Source organism: Nycticebus coucang, chromosome 13, assembly GCF_027406575.1.
Source record: "Nycticebus coucang isolate mNycCou1 chromosome 13, mNycCou1.pri, whole genome shotgun sequence".
Lineage (NCBI taxonomy): Eukaryota > Metazoa > Chordata > Mammalia > Primates > Lorisidae > Nycticebus > Nycticebus coucang.
The window spans coordinates 84,972,829-84,980,704 of record NC_069792.1 but is presented as its reverse complement, the minus strand read 5'-3'; positions in this window follow the sequence as shown (position 1 = coordinate 84,980,704).

Here is a 7,876-nt window from a genome sequence, read left to right as displayed (position 1 = left end):
TATTCAACAAATGACTTAGTCTTCAAGATTGTCTCCCCTGTTAGACAGGAAGTTCCCCAAAACAAAGGCTTTTGCTCTGACCTGTATGGTCGGCATTCATTAAATAATGAAAAAATGAATAAATGTCATATAGGGGTAGAATTTTCGTAAAAATCCAGTCTTGAGGATACTCTTGAAAATTTAGAGAGTTTTTTGGCATTGCCTCTGCCCTTCACACACCATTCAGAGCTGAGGAGAGGATGCCTCCCCTGGGCTTTCCCACAGGCCATCTGCCCCACTGGCCCTCGTGCCTCACCTTTGTGAAAGCTGTCAGTTGTGAAAATCATCACACTTGTGCTTTGTTTACCTTGGAGAGCCTTTGAAACATTAATACTATATATCCATGTATGATATAGAGAACATTATATTTCTGCCATGTTTAGCCAGTTTGTGCTTAGAACATTGTGGTCTGACACCAACATTCCAATATCACACCACACCACCTTAACTCAAATGCTGAACAGTTGCAGTAGGAGAGATGACCACCAGGGGCCGATCTCACACAATACTTTTATATATAAAACCTGGAAATCCTTTACTTCCTCCTTTCTGATGACTGATTTTTATCTGAAACCTTAAGGTCCTTGAACTCGTTCTCTGATTTGTCTTCAGTTATCTAGAAGCACTTGTTGCACTTAGGCACACCCATGGGACAGTGGTGCAGTTGGTAGCTCAGGTAGATGGGATAAGTTGGTCAGCTGCAAAGCATGATTTATCCTTAATTGAAAACATTTTTACGGTACTCATGATAAGGAATAAAATCACATTTTGAGTGAATGGGGAAGTGTTCCACATTGATATTCAATTTTACTTCTTAAAAGAGATTGGACTAGCAGTTGGAAAAATAAAGAAGTGAAAGGAATGAGGTAATGAAAACCAAGGCAAGTGAAAAGGCATCTGGAGAGTTCTTCTAATTACTTTTCATGCCTGCATCAAATTTGTTAATTTAAGTATGCAGATAATCTGAAGGATATATGATATAGAATTTTAAAATGTAGTGCCAATTTTTTTCTAACGGAGGGGGTAGTCCTAGAAGTATTAAGAATCACTTGAAAAGTTGTCCAGCCAGGCCTCACCCCAGACCACTATGGCAGGACTCCTGGATTTGGAGCACAGGGCTGCATATTTTTTAAAGTATCCTCGGGTAATTCTAAAGTGCAGCAAAAGGTCACAACCACTTAGCAGGACTCTTTAGGACTCAGATACTCAATAAGCATTTGCTAAAATGAATTTGTAAAATAAGGAGATTGAACAAAGATAACTTCTAATGTCCAATTCTAAATCCATCAACTCAATAATTCCATAACCAAATTGAATGATTTTTGCACACACCAAAAGTATTTCCCAATCTAGGCTTTTTCAGTGTGAGAAAGCAGCCACTATTCAACTTTCATGTAAACCAGGAACATAGTTTCTGCACTCCTTGATAACAATCAGGAGAGCATGAGACAAAGGATTAGTCCACCAGTCCACCAGTCCACTAATATGGAAATTATCTGAGTTTGTGTTACACATATGGCACTGGTCCACCTTGGATCCTTTTTAGCTTATTTAGGGGTATTGTCACTATGGCTTAGAAGTTGGTTGAAATGAAATATTTTTTGTTTCCTTCTACATTATGTCATTCAAACTTTACGCCTTTAGCAACACATAATCTCTTAACTGTCTGACAAGAAATACGAGTCGGTCTACTAGTGTAAACTGTGATCAGGGATTAAGTTCGAGTATAGTAGGACTGTTTCCTGATCTCTATAAGTAAGATATGAGTGAGAGACTTTCTTGGCTACAGCTACCATTGATTCTGGGAAAATGTAAAGCAGCCAGCTCTATTAAGCATTTGTTCTCTCTTTACAGAAATGAAGAATTCTCTTTCTTTTAGATTTAGTTAAATGTCATTAATGATCTCATATTTTTAAAAATTATGTAGCCTTAAAGCACGGTATATTTTTTCTTCTCCTTATTTTAGGATCTGGAAGAAAGCCAACTGAATTACGATTAGGCCCAGGGAAGCAAAAGTCAGGAAAAAAGCTAATCAACAAGCCAGAGACATCTATTTGCCTTTGAGAAAATAAGGATTATTATAAAGAAAGGGAAGGAAAAAAATCAAGGGTCAGATTTTGAACTACAAAATAGAATTTTGTGGTCTGAGCAAGATACTATTCTTCAAAGCCAGGCTTTGTTAAAAAAGACTTTCTAAATTTTTTTAGCTATCATTGGCAAATCTCAAAGAGAAAAGGGGGAGGAAGATAAAAATCTTCAAAAGGGAACATTTCCTGAGACATGAAATACTGAGATGACAGTATTTAAACATAAAGAGGATGAATTAAGATAGTGTTTTGACTAGTAGATTTAAGCTCTATACACTCCCATTTTCACTGCTGTCCACTGGGGTGAGAGTGTGAGAATGATTCTGTCCACCTTAGGGGAAAAGCAGCTGCATTTGCTTGGTGTATGTGAACAGTCGTGTATGAACATTTTCAACCCAAAGCAACTGCAATCTCAACTAAGACCTATTTTCTGCACACCGGAAATAAGCAGCACAACAGAGGGGAGTGATAATTTTTCACTGTCTGCCCACCAAGATAGCATCAGTGTCCACACATTGGGATCCCCGCAGAAGGGCCTGTGGTGGCCGGAGAAGGCAGGTTTTCACAGACTGCCAGAATGAGGAATGAGTCCTCATTCTGAGGACCAAAACTGCGATTTGCCAAAGAACCCGTATCTGACAAGACCATAAATCTTTTAGCATATAAAAATGGCCACTGGATCTTGAAAAATGAACTGGTTGTTCAGTTTGTAAGCGAGTCGCAGAGTTAAACATTCACCACGGATTGCATTGAAAACCAATAGCTGGTACCAGCTGGTACTGTGTATTTATTTCTGATATGAGAACTAGACACACCCGCTATTAACAAATAATGACATGACACTGGGAGGGAATACACTAGGAAACATACCAGGGCTGCTTAGTCACGTCATTTCATCAGGCTGGTAGTTATTAATGAGCGCCTCACCAAGATTCTTCAGGAACTTCCAAACCAGTGCTTCTCAACAAGGGGCTCAGGGGGCCAGTTTTGTCCTCAGAGGGCATATGGCTATGTCTGGAAACAGTTTTGGTTTTTACAACTGGAGAAGGTGCTACTGTCATACAGTAGGTAGAGGCCAGGCACGTTGTGCCATAATGCATAGGACAGTCTCCCGTGATAAAGAATTATCTGGCTCCAAGTGTCTATAGTGCTAAGGATAAGAACTCTGCTGTAGACTACAAACCAGCTGGCATGAAGAGGAGCACCCTAAAAGTATTCACCCCGTGTTTCTGACCCCTAATCCAAAATCCGTTCTGAAGATAATAGATGCCTTCATTGTATAGGAATCCATGGCCAACCTAAGCATGTGGTTGTCAGATAGAGGATTGTGGCCTGAATTCACATCCTCATTTGACTGTTTACTGAGTGGTCTCTGGTTGTTTACTTTCTGTCTCAGGTTCCTCTTTTGCAAAATGAGGAAAATAATAATAACTATCTCCTAAGGTCTGGGTGATATTGAAATAAACTCCAGTAAAGTGCTTAGAACAGAATCTGCCCCCACGGCACTAAGAATTGCAAACATTTGTGAGTGTTACTGTCATCATCATTATTGCTATTATTGGGCACAAAAAGAAATGTGAAGATTTACATTTATCTAGACCAATTTCCCAAACTGCCATGTGAGTAACAATAGGACTTGAGTATCATCTCAGGATTCTTCAAATTGTTATACTTTGTATAAACCTTTTGGCCCATTCACACGTTCAATATCTTAATTGTATTTTCCAAATACACATAAATAATGCAATGCCATCAAAGTAAAGTTTGTATGGATTCCTCTGAAAACCATCTCATGTGTTCCATTGGTAGACACGCAGCAGTTATTGGAAACTCCTGGTGTACAGATCTGAAAGGAAACTTAGATATCCAACGCCTTTCCAATGGACTTCTGCTGAATGCTTTCTCAGGGATCTGATTTTGCTGAATGATTTTTGGTGTTGTTTCTAACAATGAAGTTCCACACTTGGTTCTATACACTTCTCAGAAATTCTGGGAGTTATCCAATATTACTTAGTAAGTCTTTATTTTTAATCCTTAATTCAACCTGCATCAGTTCCTGCGATTAAGCCCTGGCAGATACACTCTCACCTTATACATGAGGAAATCGAGACCCACATAAGTTGTGTTCTGCACAACACAGCCATAGCTGAGTCAGAATTAGAACCAAGACTGATGCTTTTTTGACCACAACATACTGTCTTTCTAGCTACTTTATCTAGGTCAAACCTTGACAAAGTTGGTTCTGGGAAAAAACGGTGGTTCTTTAAAAACTGTCATTTAGCTGACACACAATAATTGTACCTATTTACGGGGCACGGTGTGATGTTTCAATACACACATACACTCTGTAATAATCAAAGCAGAGTAATTAGCAGATCCATCACCTCGAACACTGATCATTTCTTTGGGATGCAAACATTTAAAATCCTCTAGTGATTTTGAGATATATATTATTGTTAACTGTAGCCACCATACTGTGCCCTATGACCTTAGGATGCATTCCTCCTATCTAACTGGAACTTTGTACCTGTTCCCAACCTCTCCTCCTTTCCCCCTTCTCCCTACCCTGTACAGCCTCTGATAACCACCCTTCTACTCTCTACTGCTGTGAGGTTGACTGTTTTAGATCACACATAAGAGTGAGATGATGCAATCTTTGTCCTTCCGTTCTTGGCTTATTTCACTTAACATACTCTAGGTTCATCCATCTTGTAGCAAACGACAGGACTACTTTTTTTGAAGCTGAATTGTATTTCATTGTGTATATATATACAGCATTTTAGAAATCCATTCATCTGTTGATGGACACTTAGGCTGATTCTAGATCTTGGCTATTGTGAATAGGATGGTAATGAGCACAGGGTGCAGATTCCCTTTGACATAACAATTTCATTTCCTCTGGATATATACTCAGTAATGGGACTTTGGGATCATATGGTAGTAAATGTTTTCCTTTCTTCACATCCTCACCAGCACTTGTTTCTCTTTTTGAGAACAGCCATTCTAAGTGGATTTGGTGATCTCTTCCATTTCCCTGATGATTAGAAATGCTGAGCATTTTTCATATACCTGTTGCCCATTTTTCAACCACACTGGCCTTTTGGCTATTGAGTTGTTTGAGTTCCTTATATATTCTGGATATTAACCATCCAGTAGATTGTCTCTTCACTCTGTTGATTGTTTCCTTTGCTGTGCAGAAGCTTTTAAGTTTGATGTAATCCCATTCATCTATTTTTGTTTTTGTTTCCTGTGCTTTTGAGGTCTTATCCAAAAAATCCTTGCCCAGACCAATGTAATAGTGTTTCCCCCGTGTTAAATTTAACTCTTTAATCCATTTTAAGTTGATTTTTGTAAATGGAGAGAATAGTTTAATTCTTCTGCATATGGATACACAGTTTTTCTAGCATCGTTTATTGAAGACTGTACTTTCTTCGATTTGTGTTCTTGGCATCGTGTGTATTGGCTTAAATGTGTTGATTTCTTTCTTTTTATTTTTTATACATGGTTATGGGATGCAGGTAATATTTTGATATATGCATACAAAATATAATGATGAAATCAGGGTGATTAAGATATCCATGACCTCAAACATTTATCATTTCTTTGCATTGTGAAAAGTCTAAATTTTCTCATCCTTCTACCTACATTGAAATATGCAACAAATTATTGTTAACTATTGCCTTTCTGTGCTATCAAACACTAGAACTTATTCCTTTTATCCAATTATACTTTTTTACCCATTAACCAACCTCTCGTGTGAATTTGTTTCTAGGTTCTCTATTCTGTTCCATTGGTTTATGTGTCTATTTTTATAGCATCCTGTTTGGGTTACTATTATTTTGTAGTATACTTTAAACTCAGGAAATGTGATGTCTCCAGCTTTGTTCTTTTTGCTGAAGACTGTTTGGTTATTTGGGGTTTTTGTGTTTCCATACAAATTTTTCGGATCATTTTTTTTTCTATTTCTGTGAAAAATTACATTGGCCATTCAATAGGGTTTACAATTGTAGATTGCTTTGGGTACTATGGACATTTTTACAATACTACTTCTTACAATCTGTGAACAGGAAATATCTTTCCATTTATTAATGTCCTCTTCAATTTCTTTCATCAATGTTTCATAATTTTCATTGTACAGAACAACTTACCTTATTGGCCAAGTAAACTGAATACAGTGTTTATTAACACTCTCACCTCTGCATGGTACATCTTTTGGACATGTAGACATATTTCTTGTAACTCATATTAAATGCGATCTCAAAGCTGAAAACTCAAGTACTAAAGGAACAAGGTAAGTCAGGTACCTGAGTGAGTAACAGGAGCCAGAGGAGAGGGGCAGGGACTGCACGAATTTGAGCATCGTGCCTCATCCAAAATGGGCATCCTCAGTCACTTGTTTTTGTGTGGGAATAAAATCCAGGTCTGATTTTTCAAGAGAAACAAGATTTCTAATTTTTATATAAAACTGATAGGCAATCAATTGTTTGTTAAAAGCAAACAAACAGGCAAAACCCCACATTATAGGGCAGCGTTAATGGGCACGTGCCTATAGGACAGTTTCAGTGTTCATCCCGAAGCAATTAGGGGAAGGAAGGGGGAGGCATCTATCTGTTGGCACCTTCCTGTCTTCAACCTCAAAATTTGAGCCTGTGGTACAGTAACTCCCCTACATGGACTCCAGGGTGTTCCTAAATCTGCTCACTTCTTATCTCCTCCTTAGGGGAAGGTTGATCAAAGAAGAGAATGAACAGTCTTCTCTCTGCCCCAATGATAGTATAGTAAGACTCCAAAACTTCCACCTCTCCTGCTGGCTTTCCAAGTAGGGACTTTATTCCCTGAATATAATACATGTGCTTTTGCTTTTGTTGGTTCATCTCCTCTTATCAATCCCACTTTGCCTGACAGTATCTTATTTTTCTTTATAAACCCTATTCCAGGGTCACCTCCTTCTGGAAGCCTTTTGCGATTTTGCTCCCTTTTCAAATCCTTCACTTTAGGTTAGATATCCCATAATATCCAGGATAATGTTACGAACATTTAAAAAAAATTACCTTAGGCCAAATTCTTCAGAAAACAGATGACTAAAGTGTACGTGCTAATACAGTAACAGGGAGTACAATCCCAGGGCAGGAAAATTGAGAGTAAACAATATAAGACAGGAAAGAACAAAAAGCAAATACACTTCAAGCAAATATTATGTCATTAGTTGGTCATAACTTCTCAAGAACAGTCAGCTGCTTGGTCCTATGCGACATCTCTTAAGAAGAAGTATGAAACTACTGCACTGCAAAACCATTACTTAGGGGAAGAAGTGGGGAGTCTTCTACTGGGCAGCTTCCAGTCTTCAACCTCAAAATATAAGTCATTGGTATAGTGACTCCCCAGACCAGAATGAGTATCCTGGAGCACAACGCCTGACAGCAGGTTTGCCTACATCATAGCTCCTTCCACATCACGTGAAATGATGCTCATGCCTCTTTTTCACTAATGAGACGATCAATGATATCAATAATGTATTATTTATGTCTTTAGCATCTGCATAGTGCCTACATAGTAGGGGAGCAGGTAGGTGAGTTTGGTTTAGTTCGATGGACATTTATAGGACACCCAGAGGTCATCAAGTGAAAATGAAATGCAGAGGTGAGTAGCAACAACCTTGAAATACCAAGCCTGCTTTCAACTCAATAGTACAGCCATAAGGAACCTTGCCAATCCCAGACATGCTGAGTCCCGGCCTTCACTTCCATTCA